This window comes from Candoia aspera, chromosome 8, assembly GCF_035149785.1.
Source record: "Candoia aspera isolate rCanAsp1 chromosome 8, rCanAsp1.hap2, whole genome shotgun sequence".
Taxonomy (NCBI): Eukaryota; Metazoa; Chordata; class Lepidosauria; order Squamata; family Boidae; genus Candoia; species Candoia aspera.
Window position 1 is genome coordinate 60694263 of NC_086160.1, and position 14446 is coordinate 60708708.

Sequence of the window (14446 nt, forward strand, 5' to 3'; positions counted from 1 at the left end):
AGGAGAGAGTAAGGAAGATAACCCTTGATAGAAATAAGCAAGAACCACTGCCTAGGCAAAAGGGACTGAAACACCGTAAGCCCAGAAAAACGAGGTAACATCTGGAAGTGACTCAGGCAGACACCTTCCTAATTCCCTGGAGTATAAGAAAGGAGGAGAGCCAGTCTGCTCTAGTGGTTAAGGCTCCAGGCTAGAAACCAGGAGACTTGAGAGTTCTAGTTCATCCTTAGGAATTAAAGCCAGCTGGGTGACCTTGGGCCAGTCACTCTCTCTCAGTCCACAATGTCAGGATCAGGCGACAAGCCAGTAGGTTAATACCTGTCGCAACCAACACATCACCATGTGGTTGATCCAAAAAAAGTGGACCCTGCACTTGCTGGAAAAATGCTAGGAAGAAAAAAGAGGGGAGGAGGAGGTACAGCCCAATCAGACTGGTGAGATTCCATTATTATAGTCTTCCTGTAGAGCTGATTTCCTGGTCTGGTCTATTTAGTGGTGCTGACCTCCAATGACAACTGAGGACAAAAAAAAAATATTCTCACACTGCAAATCTACCGTTTCATGGGGAAAGCAGCCCTACCTGTTATCCTTGGAATGCTAGAGATTTGTGTCTAGATCACTTATGTTGCACCAGATCAAATGGTTAAGTATCATGGGTGTGGTTGTCATGAGCACTGATGGTGAGCAGGAGAGGGCCCCTATCCAGGGGGGAAAACGCATGCGTAGTAGCGAGAATTTGAGCTGTCATTCAAAGAGACACAGAACAGACCCACCTTGACTTTTGGGGTTTATCTGTATGGGTTTTCTCACGCTTCTTCAGTTTGTTAGGATTTTCTGTCTGCTATTGCAGTAATAAAACACTAGAGAGCTATTCCTCATCTCGGCCTCGTGGTTCCTGCTTGTCAGAACAGTGGTAGAACACAGCTCATAATTTAGGTCTTCAGTTTAATTTTGGTGACTGAAATATATGAATTAAAGCACAATTAAAAATCTCTGACACCCTTAAGAACTATCAGAGCAAATAGTATTAGTTCAGATGGAACTAATGATGTCCTTGTGTCAGAGAGATATTTATATCCATCATCATCATCATGATATATTGTTCAGTCAAGTAAGTGCCAAGTACAACTGGCTCCTCTTACCACCTGCTCAGTTCAATCTATGATCCAAATCTGGGGCTTTCCCCTATACAATAATATTCATTTTCATATAGGCTTGTTTTTGGCAAGATGAAAAGCCCTACTAAATGGGCTGCATATTTATAGGAGTTACACAGTAAATGACCCATATCATAAGTACTCACATTTTCCTCTCTTCTCATAGAAACATCTCAGTTAAGTTTGGGGGATTTTCTTTATTCACAATAGAAGAGCCAGCATCTTTCTATAAGCGGCAATTTCATCCACATTATTCTGAAACTTATTTAAAATGTTTGAAATGGGGGCTGAGGGTTTGAAATATTATTTCTGTCAGAAAAATGATAGGTGTGGTGTTTCCAAGAAGCATCTTTTCAAAACTATATAAATAGTCACTGTCTCTGCTCTAGTAGTATTATAAAAACCAATCAAATAAATTTCTTAAAATAGATTCAAAGCTTTCAACAATTGGATAGCGCATATGCTCAAGAGTAATCAAAATCAGCCCAGCTAAATATGTTCCAAGCACTGAACAGCTGAACATTATAGAGATCCTTGTGTAATCTCTTGTACAAGTGAAGCAAAATCTTGGAATCTAATTTCATTTTTATCATGTAATTCTCTAATGTAAGACAACAAAACTACTTTTCCAGCACTTATCAAAATTGTTTTTCAGTGCATGTGATAGAACAGGCATTTAGGTGTTTTACAAGTGCCGTTTTATATAGTTATGTGAACTAAGTTGCCTGTTATAAAAGTCATTACTACCGAATTATAATAATTGAGGCAGACTGAAGCATTAAAAATTAATGCAAAAATCTAACAGCACAAAAGCATAATCCCATTCATCCCAATGGGACTCCTCTAGAGGAATTCCCCTGGAACTATGTCAAAAAGAAACATGTAAAGTAATGGAATGTTTTCCTGATCATAGAAGATGTACCTGGACCACCTCCCCAACCAGATGCCATTCAACAGGAAATCCACCCAGAAATCCATTGTTGGTTTCGGCAGTAATACAGAAAACAGTGAGAAAAAAAGTTTCAATACTTGAGGTGTCATTTTATCATTCCTCTGTATAGCATATTACCAAGTAGCCATGTAAGTTACCAAGAAATTGATTTAATCCTTTAAGCATTTATTAACCCTGATTTATGACAGTCTTGATTTAAAAAGAAGAATACTGTATTGCACTTCCAGCATAAATAGCTATTGGCAGGCAAGCAGAAAAAATATATCTTATACCTCTGAAAGTTCATGGTATCTAATTTAAGTTCCAACTGGAACTGCAGCCTTTCCTGCCCTAGTGTATTAACACCTGTGTGTGATTATGTGGTAAACACATCACAGTTTGTAACTGGCATGGAATTCCTGAATATTTTCAAATATATCCTAGAGATTTATTGGCACAGACTATATATCCCTGAAAACTAAAAGCACTGTATTTATATTGGGAGTAGTAGTTTGGGAGCTTTATTCAACCAGGTGGAAAAGAACCCAGGGCAGGTATAAAGAAAGCAACATTTTGGCAGACAGCAACAAACAGGTTTGATGTTTCTTAAGGATTTGAATACAGACTTTCCAAACTGAATATTACGTATTGTAAAAGGAAATTTATTTTTTGCTCCCACATGTCTGCCTCTGCTGGCTGCTTTAAACCATCCAGTTTTTTTAACTGATTCTACCAAGGCATCTTTACTATTAGAAAGGCATTTCTGGGAATATCTACAGATAAAAATACTTAAACTCTTAATCATACCCCATCTTTTCAGTAAAGATTTATACTTAATCCCTTAGAATACTCAGCAGTGGCCCTGCTGGCTAGACAATTCTGTGCATAAAGTCCACGTACGCAACCAAATTGGGAAGGATGCACAAAGTCCTACCTGTTAAACTCCACAGATATTCAGAGTCTAGATCAGGGACAAAACAGAAATGGAGGCAAAAGACATGGTCAGGATGAGACTAAAATTCAAGCACCAAGTCAGGTAAATGAGAATCAAAACTGCAGACTCACAGTGGGGCAAAAGGATAATCTTAAGGTAACCATAAAAAGCTGAAGAGTCAAAAAGAAGATACAAGAAAAAAAACAAGCATGGTTTGAAAGCCAAGGCAGCAGTCAGGAAAAAGGAAGCTGACCACCTGTAAAAGTAGCTTTGAATGATAATTATGTTTGACCGCAAGAACATAATAAGAATTTAGAGAATTAGCTGATAAGTGGATTGATTCTCCTCAGATGAGAATTGCACTCTTTCCCAAAAAGACCATTTGTCTGGACTCCTGAGGACCCAGAAGGCTGACAGAACAAGGGACCAATTATTATATGACCATGAGGTGACCATTCTCCTTCTTTGGGACCAATTTTCATATACCTCCAAGAATGTTGCAAATTTTTTATCAATACAGTAGCTATGGCTCACAGAAGCCATTTGATGCCTTATTCATATTACGAATTGTTTCAGGTCTAATTTAGAGCTTTTTAATATAACTATGTTTTTTTTTCCTGCTGTATTTGATATAGCATTGATGATTGGTCTTGGATTGTAAATAAACTTCTACCATTCTTGATGAAGCAGGACACTGTAACAATAACAATATTATTTATGTGAGGCAGCGGCAAGACTTTCAACAGTAGGGAAATGGGAAAATTGACAAAGGTAGCGCAGCTGCCGAAATAGGGAGTGAGAAGCAGAGGAGGCTAGGAGGACATTATCTCCTCATTCTGGTCACTGCTTGCATACTTGGGAAGGGTGCCTAGACAGGTTACACTAACAAGGAGCAAGAACAAACACCACAGTCACGAGATTCCAGTAGTAAGTAAAGGGATCCCCTACAGCTGCCCAAACTTTGGCAGGTATCCACAATGCCAATTCTCCTTCACTTTTTCTCTGCATCAATAGAAAGTTGAAGAATTACATATAAAGAATATGCTCATACAAACAAATATTACACCTCAAAATCTCCATCTAGCAAAGGAGTGCACAAGCTGGGAGATAGTAAACTAGGAAAGTTTATCCAGGCAAATTTAATTCGCAACTTTTTCAAACATGAAAAATTGAGTCATAAATAAGAAAGGCATCAACAGGGACATGTCTGAGCTTCTCACATATACCAGGAAAGCTAGCATGAATGTGCTGTTCCCTTGTAGTTAGATACGCAGCTATTAAATCATGGATCAATATGACATCGAAGAATTTGTTTACACATTAACCTAAAAGGGCGGCATACCATATGAGAGATGCAGTGCAATATACAGTTCTTGATATAATCTCCTCCACCAGTGCTAACACCCTGCCAAATAAATCAAAGCTCATAATATATTTGATCATGTAAATTAACAGTCTTGCATACAACGTGCATGATGTACAAGAGGCATATTCACACATCCTTCACTCCATTCCCCACTGACATTACCCTCGTGACACTGGCTTCCTTTCAGGCAGTCACAACACAAAAGAGAAGCTGGGTTAGCTTCCAGGACATGAACCATGTTGACCTTGTCAATGCTATGGGGAAGGCAAAATTTTAAGGGTGCCAGCAGGATTGGAACTCATGTTTCTAACAGATTTTTGACAGTGGGACATACATACATACACACATTGGCCTTTGAAAGAAGGATGGTCAGAAACTCACTGAATGGAAGTCAGAATTCCACAGACGCTAGGGCAGAGTCACAAAAGGGTTTGACACACTCTTCCCAAAGACTATCTGGCATCAGGAGTTTCTCATATTGGATACACTAGCAGAACTTACTCCACTTTAATTTATTATTCAAGTACAAGTCTTGGTAAAATGGCATTCTTAAAAGGACCCAAAATTTAACTGTTACTAACAGCAAAATAAACTTTCATAATTAAAAACTGCTGGACCTGCAATTCTGCTTACTGAAGCATGAGCCAAAATCAATCTGTGTACGTTTTCTGGATCACACAACTTGAATTACATTAATTTTAAAAGTGGAGAACCTGGACTATGGATAAAATGTGGGCTGCTTTCCTACCCCACTACATGGAAAATATAGTAGCCGTTAACATTTACTTAAAGCAAAACAATCAACTTTGATTAAAAAGAGACAATGAGGCAGAGAAATTAAGGGAATGTTGCTTTCCTATATACAGTTTACTGCCAGTCTGTACTGGCATAATCTCAGAAATATATGGAGAAATCACATTATTTCCAAGGCATAAGAACAAAATATCTGAGTGTATCATTAATTCAACTTACAACTGGTATAAGTTGATTATATACATTAAAAATTAATTTCTTATACATTAAGGAATGAATTATACACATTAAGAAATGAAAATGAAATAATGTGATATCTCAAACACATTGAAATAACTAAACGTACTAAAACTTGTCTTTCTGAAGTTCATCCCCTCACCCCAATATATGCAATATTCATTTTAAACCTCTAGGTGTAACAGAATGTTATACACACAGAGTAAAAAGCCAAGACTACAGGAAAAAGAATTCTATGACTGAATCTGTCTTTTTATCTAATTATTTTTGACTACCTATCTAATTCTAGCCACTAGGTGGTGCATGTACAATTTACTTAGGTCACAAATAGACTGCTTAAACATAATGTCTGTATGTGTAAGTGGATGGTAAATATAAAAAAGAGGCTCAAATAACTAGCACTAATTCAAAATCACTGCTTTTGTCTTAAGCATACGTGGTATCTTTGTAATGTGATTAGCTCACAATTCCCAGAATTCTCAGGGAGCAAAATACTTCTCAGAGATGGAGATGGCATCTAGAGGACACCCAAAACTTACACTTTAAAATTATAGCACCTCGCAAGGCAGACTTGGAAGCTGATGCTGAATGGTAAAAGGTAAAAGGAAAAGTTAAAGCCCATAAAGCCTATTCAGGGTTATGAAGAAGCTTTATCAGTTACCATCAAAGTTTGTAGGATCAAGATATAAAGGGTCTGAGTTTTCAGCACTTGGATCTGACTTCTGCTGACAGCCTGGACTTCTGAACCACTGTTAGTACTAACTTAGAAGCCACTAGGGGTGAATTAGGAGGCAGGCTCAATTAGAAAGAGAGAACATGCCAAAAATAGCTTCCTTTCTTCCAAAACCTATGATCAGGGTGGATGGTATGTCACAAAATTTATCCTTGTTTAACTGTAAAAGATTGTAGAAGGCTTTCCTAGTTATGCTGTATATGATCCTTTTTTTATTTTTTAATTGTATGGCATAGCAGTTCAGTGTTCATGCTGCTTTTTCTTGCTGGGAAATCCTTGTGAGGTCCAGCAGCCAGATGTGTAGACGTTGTTGTTTATTCGTTCGGTCGCTTCCGACTCTTCATGACTTCATGGATCAGCCCACACCAGAGCTTCCTGTCGGTTGTCACCACCCCCAGCTCCCCCAAGGTTGAATCCGTCACCTCTAGAATATCATCCATCCATCTTGTCCTTGGTTGGCCCCTCTTCCTTTTGCCTTCCACTCTCCCTAGCATCAGCATCTTCTCCAGAGTATCCCGGAGATTTTTTTTTAATCGTATGGCATAGCAGTTCAGTGTTCATGGTGCTTTTTCTTGCTGGGAAATCCTTGTGAGGTCCAGCAGCCAGATGTTTAGACTAGATCCTATTAAAGGATGTTATCAGAACTTGGTCCCGTTACCAAAAATGATGACTTTGAAATTTATTGAGATATTGCTGTCACTCTTGAATTATTGAGTCCTTAGGACTGATTGGCCTAGTCCTCCATGTGTCTTCCTATAGATTAGTTCTACCTAATCTACACCCGGCACCTTCCTGACATTGGGACTGTATCACTTAGAATTATTAACAAATACAATTATGTGAGAGCCAGTTTGGTCTACTGGATAAAGGTGCTGGACTAAAAGTGGGGAAATCATGAGGTTTACTTCTGTCTTAGGGATGGAAGCCAACTTAATGACTTTGGGCCAGTCACTTTCTCTCAGCCCTAGGAAGATGGCAAGGGCAAACCAATTCCCAAAAAGTTGCCAAGAAAACAGCATGGATTTGTCCATGTAGCTACCAAGAGTCCTTGAAGGAATGCCCCCCACCCCACCCCCCAAAATGTATAGGAATCTTAGCTCATCTGGAAGGCAGTAGATTTTCTCTAGTCTAATCTACAACCAATAGCTCCAGACATCACCAGGATAGACTTTCAGTATGTTGCACTTGGTTATCTTTCTCATATTGAATCTTGTTGGTAGCATTCATTGAGTGTTATTTCTCTGGAATTTAACTAACATAGACTTAAAAAAGAATGGCATTAACTCCACCTAAACACCTTATTTTAATTCTTTACATGCTTGTACTTCCATATTTCTTCCTTGCCCCTGCCTGTCTTCCCATCTTAATTTAGTCATTAGTAGCTACCATATTTCTTAAGCTGGCACCAATAAAAAGCTTAGAAGCCACAATTCCTCAAAGGTTTGCTATTAATAATTAGCTAGATTTTTTCATTATAATGAATCTCATTACAAAGTGAGGCAGCCTTCAACAGCTTGTAACAGAACTCTCTCCCAGGTCACTTTGCTTTCTCCAACCTACTCGACTTTGCCAACATATCTGACTTGCCAAACTTGATTTACCAGCAAAATACCAAGAATGAACATGGAAATGGCATTTCAAAAGATTAGCCAACATCAATGGCCAGGCAAATGATTGCAGTGCAATAGCATGGGATGGAATATGGTTACTCCTTGCACACAATCATCTTCAGTCATTTGTTATAGTTTGCTAATTAACAATGCAGTGTGAAAAGCCAGAAAACAAATGATGGAAAACAAAGAAAGTGATTATATATTGTCACCGGGAATGAAAGCATAGTCAGCTAACCAATACAGAAACTGATATATAATTTTCCACGTCAAGGCACAGGGACAATGTGCTTATTAATTAAAAGCCATACTTTATACTTTACACTTTACACTCCTGGAAGCCAGGAGATATGTAATAAATAACCACAACTCACTGGTTTATTTCAGTTTTCAACAAAAGCAGGTCCTGCTTCAATGCTTTGGCGCTAAGCAAAGGATATGCTGACCTTCAGGGTGGGGAAAAAAGTTTTTAAACATATGGGTTTATGGTAACATGATCTGGACCATGAAGGATATAGAAACATAAGGATAACTGGACCCCAGCTGAGTGAAAAGGCTATTCTCAAGGGGCAATTTATCTTCACAAATCAAAGTGCCTGCCTCAAAAGGGTATTCACACCACCAATTTTTATCTTCCTGATTTCTGTATGACTGGGATGCCTTATGAACAGAATAATTCTTCTACATTCTCACATATATTCTTGGCATTTTAACAAAATAGTCATTTGGATATATTTTAAAATTACACTTCAAATTTTTAAAAGTTTCGCTTTTACATATGCTTTTTCACTTTTAAGTATGTTTTTAAAATTCCACCTTTAAATATCTTTAAAAAAAATCCCCAAATGCTTGTCAGTTACTAGTGGATATTTGGAGATTTTTTTAAAATATATAAATCCAAAGCAGGAAAGTTAAGAATTTTGACTCTTTCACTATTTTAATTCAGTTGGATCTGAAAGCTATGGGGAAGAGACTCCCCAGAAAATTCAAATGGTTGTTGCTATGTGTGAGCCCAACTAAAGTTTCAACCAATATTTGAATTGATTTAACCATGCAGGGAAGACAAGAGTCTCTTTGTAACAAGTACAATGTGAATAGTCATTTCTTTCCAACCCCAGTACTATGCATTTATGACAGGTCCTGGATGAAACTCATCAACTTTTAAATCTGTTCTGTCAAGAATTATCTCAACTTTTACATAGTTCCAAGGTGGAGCAAGGCTTCATTTCCTTTATGTTCTGCCCCTTGGGCCCATACAAAAAGAAAACCAGTCCAATTAGTTGGGAGGAAGGTGGTCACATGTTTTGCACAAAGCTCTGTCAGGGGGGTGCCAACATATCACTCTTGACTCCTGGCGACTGCCTGGTCAGGTCCATGCAGTTTTCTCGGCAACGTTTTCAGAAGTGGTTTGCTGCTATCTTCTTCCTATGGGCTGAGAGATAAGGCTGGCGGAAACTCACCCAGATGGCTTTATGCCTAACGCAGGATCAGAACTCAACAGCTCTCCCGTTTGTAGCCTGGTACCTAAAACCACTATACCAAGGAGTCCTTTTAAAATACTGCACTACTTTTGCAGGTAATATTTAGTAGGTAATCAGATGCACTAAAATATTGGGAAAGAAAGGCATACATTAATATCACGCAATCTGACACAATTCGATGAACCTCTGTTGGGTTTATCTTTGTTTCAAAGTATGCATTACAAAGGGAACAGGATTGCTAAAAAGGATATTCCCCTGGGGTGATAATTCCAGTATTTATCTTATGAAGGCACCTGATATAATGTTCTCCTGTCCCTGCTTTCCTTTTTACATCTTAAGCGCTTTGTATTCAGTTAGATTGAAGCCAGTTATGACCCAATCTAGAAATGATAGCTCTTGACTTGTTTATTAATATGCTGCTATATCCAGGTAATACTGATAGAAATATATAACATCATGACATTATATAAAAAATAAATACTACTATATGTTACAGTTTGTGATGTTAATATACTGTTGTCTGAAGCAGTCCCAATTTGTGAGATAAAAGACAACTTTGTCTTCAAGTTCCATAACACCTTGAGAAGAAAAATCTGGAATGTGAAAAGCTTTTAAAACTTCTTTTAATTGCAGTTAAAATTTGTCTTCTGTAGAGAGTTTTATTTCAGAAAGCTGTTGTACACCTTTAAAATATATTACAATCCTTCTGACTTATCACTGACAAATTGTCACTCATGACATTTTAAGATGCTGCATCACAGCTATTAATGGTGTTAACTTCTTGTTTAAGTTTGGAGGCAGGTTTTGTTCTTCACTTTATCTTATGTAAGAGCCTTAAATTTACAAAACATAATAGCAGCTAAGAAAAAATGTGAGAAACACAGTGATTTATTCAACTGATGGAAAATCAATATGCACTCAATTGGAAACGAGAATAGCATCAGCATCATAAAAATACTAGAGGTACTAAGAAAAAAAAATCTTTTGAAATGAATTCCTCAGCATTAGAACCCAGCAGAGATTTTGTGTAGAATCAAGGACAAATACAATGAACATATGTGTTGAGCAGCTGGAGGGAACTAGTAGCTCCCAATCGGCTTTGGGGCATTTAGGGCATTTACAGGGTTTACGTGCAACTGCACTCTATACAAATCTGAGTTAAGGGCATAAGTGAGATTTAAAGAAGTAATTCCCCAGCTCCTATGTTTGACCACTACACAACACCACTTTTCAATGATAAAAATACATCATCTGATGTTGTATGTGATGAAGATTGGCTTCATTTCTGTGCATTCTCTCTTTATGCAGCTTGGCCCTAAGACAGTACGTATAACCACAATCAGCTGAGAGAAAAGGAAAAAAAATCCCATAACAGCCTCACTCTTCCTTGCTAACAAGAATACAGTAATATAACTAACAATAAGTCACAATGACATGCTTTCCAAATAGATAGTCTAAAACACTTGCACAATTCAGAGATGTTAAGTGGCTTCTCTCCCACTGTGATACATATACATGAGTTTCCTGAGCCTTGTCTTTTGGCATAAGCCTTCCTATAGAAAGTATATTCCTTGCAATACCCTATAAAATGAAGTCAGATTTTTTTCCCCTCCAAAATCACTATAACTGCACTGTTCTTCCAATCCTTTAGAGTCAATTTATATTAGCAAGCCAAGACCCACAAATGATCCAAGACATGCAGACTCATTTGTTTAAACCCAGTTTAGTCTTAATCAGATATGAAACATACTAGCAAGTCGGTAAGTCAAGCAAGAGAAGGACACATGCAAGGGAATGATAGAATCCTTACAGTCATCACTTATTCTCTTCTGAAGATTATTTTTTCCTGCCAAGCTTGCTGGCATTTGCGTGAAAAGAAAAGAATATAGCTTGAGAGGAAATAAACTAACGGCACTTCAGACATTATCCCCAGCTGCGTAACATTTGATTTTTTTTAAAAAAAATGGTAACTGATTTGGGTAAATCTGGGATGCTGTATGGCCATATACTGTTATGACATCACATATATATTGGGTTCAGTAATTGTGTTCAGCGGTGGTTTACTGTATAAGCCACAAACTGTCAGAGAACCATAGTTTACATAGTATGATGGCTGGTTGTACTCTAAAGCTAAACCAAACAAAACCATACCATATGGCTTAATATACAAATACAGCCATAGTTCAAGCAAAACACCATAAGGAGTATTACTGTCTCTCTCCACAATATATAAATAGGCTAAGATTTATTTTAATTCAATCCTACACTGTTTAAAAGGATAAGGCTACTATATCCAGGTTGCAAAATTCCAAATGAAAACAAGGTGGCTGAAAAGTCTTTTTTTATATATCTTTGCTGCCATCTAGCTGCTGCCCGGATTTTTCCAGCCCAGATATGGTGGCCTTTTACAAGAGTCCGGATGCATCAGCACATACGCAGAAGAATGACTATCTCAACAAATACCCGAAAGCAGAAACTACAAAGTGGTAGGCATAAGACAATACTTTTCAACCAACAGAGCTTTCACATAGTAATTCCATGAATGGAAACCACTGCAGTACACAACAAACCCACAAAGGCAGCTCTGCTCACACCAATAGTGGCAAGCAAACAGAATGCTAGCTACCAATTGCAAAAATAGCTTATTGTAGCAAAGCTTTCTGTGCGCAATCACTCAGAGCATCTCACTGTAGCTGAAGAGGTGAAAACAACAACAGAAAGAGTACATACCTTCACAATCTTTTCTTTAGCCAATTCCCACTGTGCTGGTAGAAGATTGTTCTCCTTAACCATAAGAAGCCCTTTAAACCTAATAGATGAAAAAACATACGCTTAAGCACAAATAAATAGAAGAAATGCAAAGTATTGCTCCAAATCCAAGTTGAACTTCAGTCCATGACTGCTTTTGATTCTGTTTCTTCCTATATGTGTGTCTCTCCTCTTTTCTAGAACTGCTACATATTGTACTGGTCTATAAATATTAGCTCTAGGCACTTGCTCACTCACTTCACTTCCTGCCCAAGGGATTGGTCTGTGTTGTTGTATACTTTGGTATTACTTGGTGGCCAAGGCTTTCAGCTGCTCAGACAAAGGCCTGAATTGGCTCCCTACCTGCCACTTTCTGCCAGGCTGGAAATACCATTTTGCTGCCAGTTTTACAGAGGCTGTAGGCCTTTTCCTGAAGACTCAGATGTAAAGGCACAGAAGACTAATTATAAGGCTCCTCTGAAGAAAGACAGCCTCTGTGGGGGAATAGGGGAAAAAAGAAAGCAGAGGAGGTGGAGGAAACTAGCTATTCTCCAATTCTCTTTGCAGCTTTACTTATATAAATATTATTCAATCAGGCTTGTAAAATCTAATTGATGCATACTGTCACTGTCAACATGGCTAAGATGTCAAGATAGAGTGAGAGAGAGAGAGAGAGAGAGGCGTATGTGTGTAAAATTTTCCATCTTTGCTTCCTCTGTTTTTTAAAATACCTCACCAACTGAGAACTCAAAAGCTTACACCATCTTTTCTGCCTTAAGGATTGATCCTTGTAAAAGTATTAATCAGCTATGAACTCAGCATGTTTTCCTCTAAGGACCATCATAGTCTTATGATTCCTTTTTACTTTCCAAAGGTATTTGGAAAAGACCTTCTATTCACGCTTTCTAAATATCAACAAGATGTAGCGATCTCAAACATTCCTTTCAGATTATATGAAATCTAGTGCAATGGATCTATATTGGCCACTCAGCACCAAAGATTCCAAAGATTTTATCCGTGAAATAATGGATAATTGCAGATGTTCCTATTGTATTCCAAGTCTATACTGCAAGACAACTTTTCTCAAACAGATGCCTTCCAGATGCACCAGACTACAACCACCATTATCCCCAACCAATATATCTTCTTTGGTCATGACTGTCAGCCCATAGAGGTCAAGAAACAGGCATGCCAAGGATTCCAGGAAAGTTCTGTGGCAAAGGAGAATAACCAAATCTTGAAAGCCCATCCAAGTTTCTCTTTGTCACATTTTATCTTAAACAAAATCGAGGAGGCTTATTCAGAGTTTCTTTCTCAAACCTCCCTCTTGCTCAGGACTGTGAAATCTTTTCTGCAAGTTCCCCCTCAACTCATTCCTTCTCTATTCCTGAGGTTAGCTCTACATTCCTTTAAAATGTACAATTTCTTCCTAGAAATCACATACATTGCATCCAAAACATTCGCAAGACACCAAATTAGGGGGGAAATCTGCACCTGACAGTGGCTCCTTAAAGAAGACACACCATGTCCTCGTTCAAAAGGTGACTTTATAGATAATGTTATTATGAATTTTGATTATAATAGTAAAATCTGATACAAACCAAACTTAAAGAAATGAAAGAGAATAGAAAGAAGTAGTAAAAAGTGCAAAAAAAAAAAAACAATGAGAAAGACAGAAGAAAGAGAAAAGTAGGAATATAGTAAGAGAAAAGAAATATATGAAGTGACTTCCAACCTTCATCACAACAAGTATAAACAAATTTAGAGACTCTTTAGGTTACAAACATTTATCTCTTCATCCCATATCCCATCTCTTAGCTATAAATAAATACATAAAACATCATATTTTCAGTCCTGGTGTCAGCAGAAAGTTCATAAGTGTTGCCGGAGCTAACAACATAATAGTGTTTTAATCTTGATCAAATAAACCAACTTTATATTCCTTCTTTTTACTTCTAACAGTCTTAATCTTTAGCTCATTCAAACACTGTCGTAGGATTTGATTTCTCTTCACTTCTTCTTTGTCCCATTGCACAGAATTCTTCAAGAATTTTATTCAGGTCACTCTCTTGGTTTGTCATTTGTATTTGTCTTTTAAACTATAAAGCCTCAGCCAATTTCTTTTGTAGAGCCAGTGAAATATCCTTTTCTAAGTCATTCTCTTGGCCTGTCTACTTTCAATACCATCTCTATCTTGTCAGGTGAAATTTGTTCTACATCTGTCATCTCTTCAATAACATCCTTTGGACATAGTCTATCCATAGAAGCAGACATCATTACTGACATTGTTGATTTTATGGCCACTATTTTCTAATTGTGGAGTCCTTGGTGCTCTCTGAGCCTTGTTGTTTCTTGAAGACGTTTCATTGCCAGACTAGGCAACATCTTCAGTGAGAGCAATTCCATTCCATTATTCAAAAGTCTCCTTCAGTATTTTCATTGTTAGAATGTTTTGCAACATTTTGCAGGTTTGTAAATCTGTCTTCTACCTAAAAA

At 37.6% G+C, this 14446-nt stretch overlaps 2 protein-coding genes across 2 annotated transcripts in view; both read right to left on the reverse strand.

The window, feature by feature from the left end:
• BMPR1B (bone morphogenetic protein receptor type 1B) overlaps positions 1-12001 on the reverse strand; it is a 133726-nt gene extending 121725 nt beyond the window's left edge. The window contains exon 1 of the mRNA XM_063310102.1: positions 11933-12001. The gene's annotated coding sequence lies outside the window, so the exon portion shown is untranslated. The remainder of the gene's footprint in view (positions 1-11932) is intronic.
• Positions 1-14446, reverse strand: part of PDLIM5 (PDZ and LIM domain 5) — a 705552-nt gene that overhangs the window by 413334 nt on the left and 277772 nt on the right. The window lies entirely within an intron of this gene.